Genomic DNA, 15,399 nt, shown 5'->3' with positions numbered 1-15,399 from the left:
CAATGGTTACATTTTTATTCTTTAAGAGCAGCTTTGATATTTAGGAGTCCTGATATTTTCTCCACTTAAATATTCAAGTAGGTCAGTTCAGCAACATTATTATTAAATATCTTAAAGAGATACCAAAATCACCTCCCCAGAATATTTGCTGTACATGATGACAAAGCATGTAAAGTGATAAGGAGACTAGCTTAGATGGTTACATTACCATTTTATTTAAATAAATCCTCAACTACCCACTGTAATGTAATGGCATATTTTTTTCAGCAATGGAACATTGATTTTTATTTTAATAATTTGATGCTTTAATTTTTATTTTATTAACATAAGAACCCAACAAGAGATCTACCCTCTTAAAATCTTTTTAAGTGTACAACACATTATTGTTAATTATAGGAATGATGATATACAGCAGATCTCTAGAGCTTAGGTATCTTGCTTAAGTGAAACTTTATGCCCATTGATTAGTAACTCCCCATTTCTCCCTCCCTCCAACCCCTGGCAACCACTATTCCACTCTTTGCTTCTATGAATTTGACTACTTTAGATACCTTATAGAAGTAAAATCATGCAGTATTTGTCTTTCTTGACTGACTTATTTCACTTAGCATAATGTCCCCAAGGTTCATCCATGTTGTCACATACTGCAGAATTTCCTGTTTTTGGAAGGCTTAATAGTACCCCATTGTGTGTACATACCACATTTTCTTTATCCATTCACCTATCTGTGGACTTTTAAGTTGTTTCCATATCCTTGGCTATCGTGAATAGTTCTGCAATGAACATAGGAGTGCTAATCTCTTCAAGATCCTGATTTCAATTCTTTTGGATAAATACCCAGAAGTTTGGTTGCTGAATCACATGGTTACTCTCTTTTTAATTTTTTTGAAGAATCTCCATAATTTTTTGTATAGTAGCCACACTATTTTGCAAATTTTCCTACTAACTGTGTGCAAGGATTTGTAAGGGGATATTTTCTAAAATCTCAATGGAACTGTTGTTGAACCTAAGTTCATGTGCCCGATGCACAGTGAGGCCAAACAATCTGAAATGTCGAGTTTGGAGCAGAGAAAGGTTTATTGCAAAGGCCAAACAAGGAGTACAGAAGCTCAGCTCAAAAGACCCAAACTCTCCAATGGTCTTCAGGGAAGTGTTTTTAACGGCAAATTTGGGGGAGAGGGCTGCAGGATGCATGACTTTCTTCTAATTGGTTGGTGGTGAGGTAATAGGGTGGTGTTCCACCAGTCCCAGTCATCAGCCTTTTGGTTCCAACCAGTCTGGGGTCTATGTGTTTGTGCTCAGCCTGAAGTTACCATCTTCCACCTGGATGGGGTGCCTTAGTTCCTATAAATGAACTCAAAGATATATCAGATTGCTATGTATATGCCTTGAGGAGGAACTAGGACTCTGCTTTATCACTGCATTATTGTTTCTACACTGCTTTTCCTTTGTTTTGGCATTTCCACACTTCCCTAATTAGTAACTGTTTGAATCTGCCCTTTGGAACTCTAGGAATACCTAGGAGGCTTTTGTACCCAGGAGGGCCCTGCAGGGTTCTGCTCGGTTTCAATCCCCCCTTTTCTTTGATACTCTTTAATCTTGAGGGGGAACAGGTACAGGACAAGAAAAGGAATAAAGGTTTGGATAGATAGGTTATTCATAAATTTGGCAGAGGATCTTAGCTTTACAAGGACTCGGTTTCAGAACTGAAAAACTAAGCATATATTGGAACTTCTGAGTTCCCAGAAATTCAATAAGGGTTTGAAAAAGATCAGAGTAACAAAGTGTTAGATTATCATTTTAAAGAGTTATTTCATAGCAAACAAGTACATCAAGAGGACTAGAATTTTTTTTATTAATGAAAAACAAGAAGGTGCTTCTGAATTATAGAAGACAGCCTTGCAAAAATTTCAAAGAGTGGATGAGCATATCTAATATAATACCCAAGGGGAACATATGCCATGGAAGAAACAAAGGAACACCATATTTTTATTTATTTATTTATTTATTTATTTATTTTTGCGGTATGTGGGACTCTCACTGTTGTGGCCTCTCCTGTTGCGGAGCACAGGCTCCAGACGCGCAGGCTCAGCGGCCATGGCTCACGGGCCCAGCCGCTCCGCGGCATGTGGGATCTTCCCAGACCGGGGCACGAACCCGTGTCCCCTGCATCGGCAGGCGGACTTTCAACCACTGCGCCACCAGGGAAGCCCCGGAACACCGTATTTTTAAAAAGTGTAAGATGGCTCTGAACGGGATCTTATCTATGCTCTTAGATGGTTAGTATATTTTCCCTTGTATCATCATCATGATTTATTATTAATGGTGTGTCTTCAGTGTCATACATTAGTGAAGATACGCCAATGTCTTTCCCTTAACATCCAGGATAGACTATATTTTATGCATACCATCTTTCTATGTTAACTATTTATTTCTTCCATTATTCAGTAATAAATGAAGATACTCTGTCCTCTCTACAGTTGACCCAGAAAATGAAACAACCTTGGGGATCCCTTCAAATACTGGTACTTTTGTTTTGTTTTGTTTTTAAGACTTTTAGGGGGCTTCCCTGGTGGCACAGTAGTTAAGAATCCACCTGCCAATGCAGGGGACACGGGTTCAAGCCCTGGGCCAGGAAGATCCCAGATGTCGCGGAGCAACAAAGCCCGTGTGCCACAACTACTGAGCCTGCGCTCTAGAGCCCACGAGCCACAACTACTGCCTAGAGCCCGTGCTCCACAACAAGAGAAGCCACCGCAGTGAGAAGCCCGTACACCGCCACGAAGAGTAGCCCCCGCTCACCGCAACTAGAGAAAGCCCACGAGCAGCAACAAAGACCCAGCACAACCAAAAATAAATAAATAAATTAATTAATTAATTAATTTTTAAAAAGACTGTCAGAAAGTTCTATTAACCAACAATAGCATAAATAATATTAAAAAGTCCTTGTTGTTTATTTTAAAATATGTCTTTCTCTTTTTTCTTTTCACTTTGCACCTTACATTGTCTAGGTTTTCCTCAAAATTATAGAAATGATGTATGAGAGAATGTCATGTCCTTTCACTCTCCCAAAACTTTATAAGAAATTCTTACAAGCTTGTGGGCATAATTATCTTGATTTCAAGAGAAGAAACTAATATAGAAAAATTTCTAGATAAGTGTTTGTCCAAATATTTTAGAAACTAGTGAAACATAAGGAAAATGCTCTTTCAAATAGCAAATCATTTATGTAATATATGATAAATAATTACCACTCATTTTTTTAAAAAACTGTAACTAGTTTCCTGTGTGATTTATATTATAATTCATTAGGTCAACTGAAATGATATATTTCAGTGGCTCTCAAAAAAGACTGCACATGGGACCATGATGCATGATATTCACAAAAGTGTGACACAATCCCAGATGGAAGACTGCAAAACAGATAGAACATTCTGAAGATTATAAACAATTCTCAATAATGATACCCTCAAAAGACTCATGCTCATCAAAACTACAATGAGGTATCACATCACACCAGCCAGAATGTCCGTCACCAAAAATCTACAAATAATAAATGCTGGAAAGGGTGTGAAGAAAAGGGAACCCTTCCACACTGTTGGTGGGAATGTAAATTGGTGCAGCCCCTATGGAGAACGGTATGGAGGTTCCTTAAAAAACTAAAAATAACAGGGCTTCCCTGGTGGCGCAGTGGTTGAGAGTCCGCCTGCCGATGCAGGGGACACGGGTTCATGCCCCAGTCCGGGAAGACCCCACATGCCTCGGAGCGGCTAGGCCCGTGAGCCATGGCCGCTGAGTCTGCGCGTCTGGAGCCTGTGCTCCGCAACGGGAGAGGCCACAGCAGTGAGAGGCCCACGTACCGCAAAAAAAAAAAAAAAAAAAAACTAAAAATAGAGCTACCATATGATCCAGCAATCCCACTCCTAGGCATATATCCAGAAAGAAAAACTCTAATTCAAAAAAGATATATGCACCCCTACTGGGCTGCACCCCACAGGCCTACAAGGCCTGTGCTTGCCCAACTTCAAGACCAGAGTCAGCAACAGAGACATCAATGGTTTAACGGATGGGGGAGCTTACACGTCTAAGCAAGGTCCTGGAGCAACACTCCATCATGTGCAGCAGACAGCAGGCAGGATATGATGGCAGTCTCTCCCAGGGTAAATACCGGTTACACGGGAATTGATGTCAGGTGGGTTCATTTGTTACCAGCGAAACCAGTAGAGGGGCACGCCCCTCACCACCCCTTTGATAAGAACGATCACCAGCTGGGGCCTGGGGCAAGTTCACAGGAAGGTCAGTCATGTGAGTAGGGTGTAGGTGAAGCAGGCACTGGTCAGGCTGGGGATGTACAGAGAGCAAGAGAACAGCCACCTTGAGTGGTGTGACCATACAACCCCACTGTTCATAGCAGCACTATTTATAATAGCCAAGACATGGAAGCAAACTAAATGTCCATATACAGATGAATGAGTAAGGAGGATGTGGTGTATATATGACTCAGCCGTAAAGAAGAATGAAATATTGCCATTTGCAGCAACATGGACGGACCTAGAGATTATCATACTAAGTGAAGTAAGTCAGGCAGAGAAAGACAATTATATGATATTATTTGTGGAGTCTAAAAAATTATATAAATCAACTTATTTACAAAACAGAAACATACAGACATAGGAAAGAAACTTCTGGTTACAAAAGGGGAAAGGGGAGGGGGGTAAATTAGGAGTATGGGATTAATAGATACACACTGCAATATATAAAACTGACAACAAAGATTTACTGTATAGCACATGGAACTATATTCAATATCTTGTAATAACCTATAATGGGAAAGAATCTGAAGCCGTACACCTAAAACTAACACAATACTGTAAATCAACTATAGTTAAATAAGAAATTAAAAAAAAATAATAACTCATGCTCAAGAAAATATAAGGGAATACAAGTAAATCAAAATGATGCTATTTTTTACCTTAACTTTTCTCCTTTTTAAATTTCACGACCTTAGAATTTTACCTATTATTAATAACAAATTTGTTGTGATCCACCTCATGTCTGATATTTTATTGTAGTTGCTAACACTGCTCTCTGTCATTCATTAGTTCATTCATTCAAACACCGTTCTTTGACAGCACATTTATTGAATGTAGGCTGGGCATCAGGCTTTGTGATGTGCACTGGCATTAGAGAGACAGATGAGGAGTCCCTGAACTCAGTTTTGTCTTTTTTTTTTTTTTTTTTTTTTTTTTTTTGCGGTACGCGGGCCTCTCACTTTTGTGGCCTTTCCTGTTGCGGAGCACAGGCTCCGGACGCACAGGCTCTGCGGCCATGGCTCACGGGCCTAGCCGCTCCGCGGCATGTGGATCTTCCCGGACCAGGGCACGAACCCGTCACCCCTGCATTGGCAGGCGGACTCTCAACCACTGCGCCACCAGGGAAGCCCCAGTTTTGGCTTTTAATCATCAGTATATTGAATGCTGGTGAATGATGGATTGCTGTTTCATGTTGGACTCCTATAACCGACAAATTATAAAATGTTCTTTAACACGAGATTCACTGCAATTTTAAAATGACTGAACTTCTTCCCTATTTTATTTCATGTGCATTTACTGATCACTATCTATTTGACAGAGAGGCTGAATAGCAAATTTTAGGTTTTAAGAAGACCAACCAGAAATGGAGACATAAGTTCTGGTAAAGAAGGGCAGTTTGAATGTGTGGTATGCTCCTCCCCTCCCTGAAAGCTACTGAAATTGAGGGAAGTGAAGATAGTCTATGTACAACTAAAATATTCCAACTTAGCTTCCTAACCAAGAAAAATTAAAAATGAACCCAGAAGCTCCTCAGTGAAACGACTTAAGACAAACACTGAGCCATCAAGGAAAAGAAATAGGAGCTTTGTTCAATTTCCAGGAATATGGAATAACAGAGAGACCAAATCATCTAGCCTCAAACCATCTTAAAATATTTTTAAAGGGAAAATATTTTTAAATATGCTTTTAAGTTAATGAAAGATGCTGCAAGAAATTAAGAAAAATCATGTGAAACTGGTACTAAAGTGGGAATTGCAGCCTAGAGCCTGTGCTCCACAGCAAGAGAAGCCACCACAATGAGAAGCCTGCACACCTCCACGAAGAGTAGCCCACACTCACCGCAACTAGAGAAAGCCTGAGCACAGCAACAAAGACCCAACGCAGCCAAAAAACCAAATAAAATAAAATTAATTCATTAAAAAAAAAGATTATTCTGTTAATAGGAGCCCCAAATCACAGTTGGGTGGGTATAAAGATATTACAATTCAGGAAATTTAGAACTTAATTTAGAATTTCATTCAGGAAATTTTATTCACTTATGGGAACACTGGAATCACTAAGTGCAATGAGTCATTAATATCCATTAAGCTGAAGCACAAAATTAGTTAGTTGATAGTCAGGAAGCTTGCCTTTCAGATCAATACAATGATCATGGGCTTCCCGGGTGGCACAGTGGTTGAGAGTCCGCCTGCCAATGCAGGGGACACGGGTTCAAGCTCTGGTCCGGGAAGATTCCACATGCCACGGAGCAACTAAGCCCGTGTGCCACAACTACTGAGCCTGCACTCTAGAGCCCATGAGCCACAACTACTGAGCCCGTGTACCACAACTACTGAGACTGCATGCCTAGAGCCCATGCTCCACAACAAGAGAAGCCACCACAATGAGAAGCCCGCACGCCACAACGAAGAGTAGCCCCCGCTCCCTGCAACTAGAGAAAGCCCACGCGCAGCAATGAAGACCCAATGCAGCCAAAAATAAAATAAAACAAAAAATAAATAAATTTAAAAAAAACAAAATACAATGATCATTATTAATCTTTCTCCACCCTGAGTTGGTGGGAGGAGCCTCTCACACGGTTTTACGTCCAGAGTAGTGGCAAAAGAGCCTTCCTTACACTGAAAATAAATTGTATATTTGGTCTTCCAAGAAGCAGAGACAATAAATATATCCTGAATGGATCAAAACTGACCTGTTTTTGTTTTCTTGTTTTGTGCAATTTGTCCTTGTCTGTTTTGTTTTAAATAAAATAATGTAAGGATAATTCTGCTTAAGATGATAGTCCTAAAACATGACACATTAACTTTTAAGACTTACGTTAATAAATCCCTTAATAAGGGCCAAGCCTTCTGTAAGCGTTTTAATGTTTGTTCAGAATCTGAACCCATAGGTTTCCATGTCTGCCTCAGGAGTGTGGCACAGGTGAGTAAGCCCAGAAGTAGGGATAGAAAAATAAAACCATATCTTCACCAAGCACCACAGCATTATTTCCAGCCATCGCACTTCCTCCTTTCCTTACAATACTGTGAGCAATGAATGGAATCACTCTTCTAGCAATAACTTTCATTTTATCAGTTATAGGGAGCAGTGGTCAGAAGAAAATTATAGAATGTTTGAATTAGAGAAACCAGATAGCATCTTATCTAGCTGTCTTGTTTATGGCTAAGGAAGCTGATATCCAGAGAAGTCCCATCGCCCCTCAGAGGCAATGAGGCGGTAAAGAGAGGACATTCTTCCTCTTGTTTACTGAGATAATTATTTGGTTGTAGTGGTGAGGACATGATTTATTAGCATTTCTTAAACACAGACCAATTTCAAGTTGAGAATCTGCTTTAGGTCTTACTGCTTTATAATGAACAACCACAAATTTAGTGGCTTAAAACAAATCCCATTAATTAGCTCACAGCTTTGTAGAAGTCTAGGCACATGGTGGAGGGGGTGTTCAGCTCAGGTTCTCACAAGGCTGAAATCAAGCTCTTAGCCAGCTGCACCTCTGATGGATCTCAAGGTTTCTTCCAAGCTCATGTTGTTGTAGCAGAGTTCAGTTCCCTGAGGCTGTAGCACCGAAGTCCCTGCTTCCTTGCTGAGAGATGGTCTCAGCAACTAGAGGCTGCTCGCACTCCTTGCCATGCGGTCCACTAATGTTCAAAGCCAACAGTGGAGAATCTTTCTCAGGTTCAATCCTTCGCATGCTTCAAATTTCCCAAACTTTGAATCCTTCTCTCCAGGAAGAGCCTCATTCCTTTTTCATTCATTCCTGATCTGATTGGGTCAGGTCCAGAATAATCTCCCTTTTTAAAATCCAACTGTGCCATGTAACGTAACCCAATCATAAGAGTAATAACCTACCATATTTACAGGTCCCTCCCACACCCAAGGGTTGGAGATCATCTTAGAATTCTGCCAACTACTGAATCCATGCAATTGAGCAGTTTGCATAACACTGGCCCAGCTGCAAGCTCCACCGAGCTGAACAGAAGGTGCACCAGGATTCAGCACATTTCTGAGGGCAACGCTACTGAGATTGTGGGCATGGAGATTAATGAGCTCCGAAAGTTCTTGCTCACTCACCAAATTTTAAACAACAATTTTCGAGGCTTACAGCCTTATGTAAAGAGAGGAACTAATGTAAATAACATAAGATTATTGAGGGAAACAGGAACACTCTAAATGTCTGGTTTGAAATTATATATATCAACTATTCAAAATTATGCTCTTCCTGAGAAAGAGCCGTGTTTTGATTCTCCCCTTCATCATGAAAATAAAAGTAATTACAAATGATGGCTTGGCATATTGTAAAGACAATGCTCCATCTATGATGATCTTAAGCCTCTTTTCTGAGCTAACTCAGTAAAAGATGCATTCATTATACAGACCAAAATATATTGCATGCTGCCGGCAGCTGTCCCATCTGTCCATTTCCATGGCTAGAGCTCTATTTCAGACTCTCTCTGTCTTTCTCCTGGACCCTGCATGAGCCCATCACCCATGCTCCAGGGTCCATTTGGTATGCCTTGTAATTTTCTTCTAACCAGACATGATATACTGGGTAAAAGGAAACTCTGGAAATATGCTTTTAGTAATGTAATGGTGAGGTACGGGGACAGGACAGTTTTTCTACAGTCCTATGATTAGGTCTCAGCCTTTAGTGAACCTATGCCTCTGGCCTGTGAACTTCTCAAGAGTTTCTCAGTGGTTTTCTCCCCACTTAGATACGACAGGATGGCTAGAGTGGGCCGGAGTTGTCTATTTCCCTTCTGCCAGGTCAGTTAGGCTCTGACAATATCCCAGTGAATTAGGCTGTGGTTAATTAGTTTCACCTGAAGGGAAGCTCTGTTCAAATTGGTTCCTTTTCCCCTCCTCCTACTGGAAACACCAGGGGATTTTTCTCCAATATTTGCTGTGAGAACCTGGCTGAGCTCCTAAAGGTAATTCTCACAATATTGTTGAGCCCGTCATCCCCTGCCCGCCCTCTCAAGACTGGGTGCCCCTGAAGTTTTTAACTCTGAGTTGCCTACACTGAACCTTCAGCAATTCAATTATAGTTCCGGTTTTCCTTCTCCAGTCCTGGTTCCCACTGCGTTTTTTTTGTGTGTGTGTGTGTGGTACGCGGGCCTCTCACTGTTGTGGCCTCTCCCATTGCGGAGCACAGGCTCCGGACACACAGGCTCAGCGGCCATGGCTCACGGGCCCAGCCGCTCCGCGGCATGTGGGGTCTTCCCGGACGGGGGCACGAACCCACGTCCCCTGCATCTGCAGGCAGGCTCTCAACCACTGCGCCACCAGGGAAGCCCCCCACTACGGTTTTTCCTCTGAGTCTCTGCTCAGGTAAGTCGTGACCCTCTACGTTTACTTCTCTCTCCAATCTTGGAGGCGGAAATTTGCCCTCTGTCCTCCCTTCTCTTACAGATCCAAGAAAAGTTGTTTATTTTTCAGCCTGTTCAGCTTTTACCTGTTAGAACAGAGTAGCGACTCCCAAGCTTCTTGTATGTGAATCTGGTAGTCAGGATGTTTTTAACTCGTGTACTTTTCCAAATCTTAATACCCAGGATGTCATTAATTTCCAACTTTAATTCCCCTCTGCAGAAAATGTAATACTATTTCCTTTTATCCCTGTGGCCAAACCATTGCTTACATTGATACTGAGGGATTTCTCTCAAAACCTACAGTAAATAATCTCGAAAAATATCTGTTCACAGCATGCAGTTAAACTGCACTTGATGAAACAAACGGATTTTGTCTGAAACATGTATTCTAGGACCAGCTTTCCATAAACTGACAAAGATTTGGGTTTTGTTTTTGTTTTCTTTTTTGTTTTTGTTTTCTTTCTACCACAGAAAGTTCAAGTTTTATTTTCATATTTCTCAATATTTAACCTGTGTTAAAGGAACGTTCTGTACTAACTCTGCCTATTATACAACTGGAACCTAACCATTTGTCAATTGTCATGTGCTAACTATATCATATAGGAATTATATGAGAAATACACTAATTAAAGTGATGAAATTATACACGATTATAGTAAAATTGGTAGAGCCAACACTGAGTCACTCCTCAACAGAGCTTCCAAGAAAGAAACAGTAGTTGTCTGTTGACCTCTCCCTCTGTCCCATGACACAGGCATGCAGGAGGAGACTTGTGTTCTGTTTTTTCCTAAGGGCATCTACTAAACACCTATTTATAAATATCTGTTAAACATGGTAGTCAGCATGATTCTGAGGATTGGAATGTAATAAGGAATTCACTAGCAAAAGGGGAGTAGGGACAGAGCCAATGTCAAGAGCAAAGTTGCCTTTTCTAAATACTTTAGGTATGACATATTGCACACAAATGCACACGTGCACTAAAATTCTACTTATGACATTGACACATTAGAAGTAAGTGCCATTTGAATTTTATTAAGAAATCACGATATACAGATACGTTTTTAGTTTGGATTTCTCACGCTTACTATGATCCTTCCTACAGTCTCCTCTCCTGTCCGTCTACCAAAATCTGTTCTAATCAAGCATCTGGTATCAGCAATAGAGGCCTTAGTTTGAATTTAAATCATTGTGTTATATTCTCCCAGAGCAACTTCACTTTAAACCTGAAATCAAATGGACTGTCCACTGTCATAGACATTTACAGTATCAACCAACAGATGAGGAAAGGTTTGGGGAAACATGAGAATGATCCTGAAACCACAAAATGTAGGCAATGTATGAGACCAGCCCTTCAAAAACATGGCCTTTTGAATCCAAACTTCTTCATAAAACACAGAAAAAACTCATGCTTTTCTCAGGCTAAGATTTTCAGTGGCTCAAGTTTCCAAGCATGTTGTTTTATCTTCAGGTTGTCACTTCTTCTTTGAGTCTAAAATGCCTGACTTTCCCAACCTCTTAATCTTCCATCAAAAATCAGAAACATTGCATGATATAATTAAACTATATTATGCTCAAATTCTTTCTCTAAGGCTAGTTCCTATTATTACCTGTTTACATATTTCTGTCCAAAGGAATATGTTATTGAAACAGAAGAGAGAGGTAGTACACAAACACCTAACAACTTCTAGCAACTAAATAAAGGATATATAAGATGACAGCCTGTATTTGAAATATGCTCTAAAGCACTTCTCTTAACTTATACTATGTAGGTGGAATGCTATAAAAAGAATGTTTTCCTTTTTGTACATATATTGTACAGTGTAAAACGTTACATTATTTTGAATTTTTAAAAAGGATTTTTAAGGAAGAAACAATCCAAATATTAAGGATTTGTCATTTTCCTTATGTGCTGTTAACTTTGTCTTTAGTTTACAAATGAGAATCTCAGAGTCTGAAACTGTTTCATTTACAAGAAATATAAGCCACTCCTCTTAAAAAAAATAAACCATCAAGGTCAATTTGGTTCACTGTGAACAGTTATACCTAAATAGTACTAAATATTAGGTTCAGTCCTGGTGCTGAAACCATGTTAGACAAATCAGTTAATAAATGCTTATTTAGTCATATCATTTGCAAGATTACCTGTTAACTTCCATGTGGGATATAAACGCAAGTTCTCTGTCCCTTACAGAGTTAATACCAGAACTGAAAAGACCAAGTTAAAACATATTGAAGAAGACAAAATTGGGGCTGGGGGGAGCGGTGCAGTGGCAGTTCATGGCTAATGCCAAATAAATACAGAATAAAACATCACCATGGGGCTTCCCTGGTGGCGCAGTGGTTGAGAGTCCGCCTGCCGATGCAGGGGACACGGGTTCGTGCCCCGGTCTGGGAAGATCCCACATGCCGCAGAGCGGCTAGGCCCGTGAGCCATGGCTGCTGAGCCTGCGCATCCGGAGCCTGTGCTCTGCAAGGGGAGAGGCCACAACAGTGAGAGGCCCGCCTACCGCAAAAAAAAAAAAAAAAAAAAAAAAACATCACCATGGAAGCTTACAGGAGAAAGCTCTCATTGCACGGGTTTATTAAGCAAACTTTCTCTTCCTCTATGTGATGTTAAAGCATCTGCTTTAAGTTCAAGGATAGCAAATCTGTTACACAGATGCCACCTCTTCCCTTGCAGCAAACATAGAAATCCTCCCCCAATAGCCCTGCCAGCAGCAGCCAGCAGCAGTTGCCAGCACTGGCAACCCAGAGGACACCTGCCTGCCAGGGTGAAATAGGCTGTGGGCCCCCTGCCAGGATAAGGGCTTTATCCCCAAAATTTAGCACACAGCTTGGCACACTAAAGGTCTCTAATTAAAAGAAGCTTAGGTAATTAATTAACTTATTAAGTTACATAATTCGGTTCTTGCCTAGGTGTGAACAATTTCTTTTCTGTATTTGACTGTTCTCCAACCCAGGAGGGACAATATTGAGATAGGGTCACAGGTCGGTGCCCTGTAAACAGAGTACTAAGGAGTAAAGAAGACAACAGAACACAGGAAACTGAAAAGGCATAAAGAAGCAGGAGCCCACTGAGTGGAAGGGAAAGGTCTGAAATTAAAGAACAAAATTAATGGCATCAAGGTCAAGTTAAGCTGACCATGAACCTGAGGGAAGTCACTGTCCCACATATAGGTGCATTTTGTTAAAATTATAAAATACAACTTATTTGCAAGTATATATAGAAAGCTTTTGTACAGTTTAAAGAGCAGTAATAAACTAAACGCTCATATGCCTACTACCACATCAAGAAATAGAATATTCCCACCCCCAGAAGCCACTCCACGCCCTCACTGATTGCACCCCTTCTTGCTCCTCTCAGTGGTAACTACTGCCCTGAAATTGTAATCGTTCTCTAGTTGTTCTCCGTCTTTACAATCTATGTGTCCCCATGTTTGAACATTTGCAGTGGAATAATACTATGTGTCTCTTCTTCTATAACTTTCTTCTTTTATTCAAGTTTATGCCTTTAAGATCATCCATGTCATGTATGTACTGAAGTTGATTCATTTTCACTGCAGTGTAGTATTTTACTATATAATTATTCCATACTTGTTTGTCCATGTTACTTTTACGAACACGGGTTTTTCCCGTTTTTTTCCTATTATAAACAATGCTGAAACAAAAAAAAACAAAAAAACCCCAATGCTGCTGTAACCATTCAGGTACCTGTCTCCTAATACACAAGTGCCAAAGTTTCCCAAGCGCATGTACTTGGTAGCAGAATGGCTGGGTCGTATGGTATGGTCATGTTCCACTTTACTAGGTAATACAAATTGTTTTTCATACCTGTTCAAAAGTGATTGTACCGGGCTTCCCTGGTGGCGCAGTGGTTGAGAGTCCGCCTGCTGATGCAGGGGACACGGGTTCGTGCCCCGGTCCGGGAAGATCCCACATGCCGCGGAGCAGCTGGGCCCATGAGCCATGGCCGCTGAGCCTGCGCGTCCGGAGCCTGTGCTCTGCAAGGGGAGAGGCCACAACAGTGAGAGGCCCGCGTACCGCAAAAAAAAAAAAAAAAAAAAAGTTGGGGCACGAGATGTTGGGTTCAAAACCTTCATTCCTCAGAAAGAGCTGGGAGTTGTGAGTTCCCTCCCAACTGTATGTCACTGTGTGGGCGTGGGGTTCATGGCAAGAGGATGTTTCAGCGTTTCCTATGCATTTCAATGTGGGTTTATTTTCTTGTTCACCCAAAGTATAGGAGTTGCTAGTTTCTGGATCTCTTTCAGAGGGAATTGTTCCTTGTGTGGCTGTAGATTCGGTGTGTCTGTGGGAGGTGAGTCCAGGAGACTTTTAGGTCCCCATCTTGGACTGGAACTGCCAAAAAGAAGAGATATTTACACTAATAATTAAAAATCTAAATTTCTGGATTCTCTTTCAAAGAGAATGCCAATGTTCCCCAGGGCACTGGGGGCAGGGGCGAGGGGAAGGATCTAAGGAGCAGCTGCACTCCACACACAGGCCTGGGCTTGCTTTGCCAACAGCCACAGCAATCCACTCCCTGCCCAGTCTGGCTTCACCATTTACACCTGTCTGGCCCCTCTCAGCTCTTTTCTTCAGTTGTATTGTGATATAATTGACATACAACATTGTGTAAGTTTGATATTTACAGCACAATGACTTGACATACATATATTGTGAAATGATTACCACAATAAGTTAACATCCATCACCTTATATAGTTACAAAGAAAACAAATATTTCCTTGTGATGAAAATTTCCAGGCTCTACTCTCTTAGCAACTTTCCTCCTCAGCTGTTGAGTGTGTAATTTCTGGTTGGGTGATGGTATATGACTTATCACGTGTTACAATATGACAAAGATGTTTACAAGGTTATCACCTGGGGGTTGTGGTTATAATCTTTGACCACAAAAATGCTAGACTACACACACACACACACACACACACACACAATTCAGCTGTTAAAACTGACAGGAAAATTCCCCCGAAATCTTGTGGAACATATTCGGCTGAATATCATCTTGCCCCACCTTGTGGTCATTTGAGAGCCACACAACCCAGACCACCCCGCGCCAAATACAGCAGAACGTGGCTTGGTCTGGGGATAAGGTAATAGGATTTATATAATGTTGTGTTCAATGTGTTTTAGCAAAAATCCCAGATCAGTAGTTCATGAAATTTGATCTGATCAATCGATGCAGAACCCCAGAACCCTGCCACTGTAGCCAATAATGAATCATTCTTTTCAACTGTGTTTTCTTCTCACTCCAGTAACAACAGACCAACACAAATCCAGGGTTCTTCCCTAACCCTCCACTTTCAAACCTCCTACTCCAGAACTTGTAACGTTCTCACTAAAACGTCTGCTGGTGAGCAGAACCCCATAATGTATAAAAGATGATGGTCACTGTAATGGGGTCTCACCAATTTTCTACGGTTCATCTAGCCCCAAATAAAAATTGCCTTGTTAATATAGAGGTCTTTTCTGTGGCATCCATTATAATCAACAGATTATTGCATTGGCCACAATTGACCATCTTCTGTTTCAGTGTCTGGGCTGCTCCTACGTTCTATTTCTTCATCCATAAAATGGGATGACAACAATAGTGGGTACCTCTCAGGGTTGTTATAGAGACCTAGCATGGTTTTAGACCAGGGTTAGACTCACAGTGAGTCACCAGTACAGGTTAGCTCGTGTTATGGGTAAAAAGTCTTTTAG

Source organism: Mesoplodon bidens, assembly GCF_964165515.1.
Source record: "Mesoplodon bidens genome assembly, chromosome: 9".
In the NCBI taxonomy this organism is placed as follows: domain Eukaryota; kingdom Metazoa; phylum Chordata; class Mammalia; order Artiodactyla; family Ziphiidae; genus Mesoplodon; species Mesoplodon bidens.
This window is presented reverse-complemented; position numbering follows the sequence as displayed.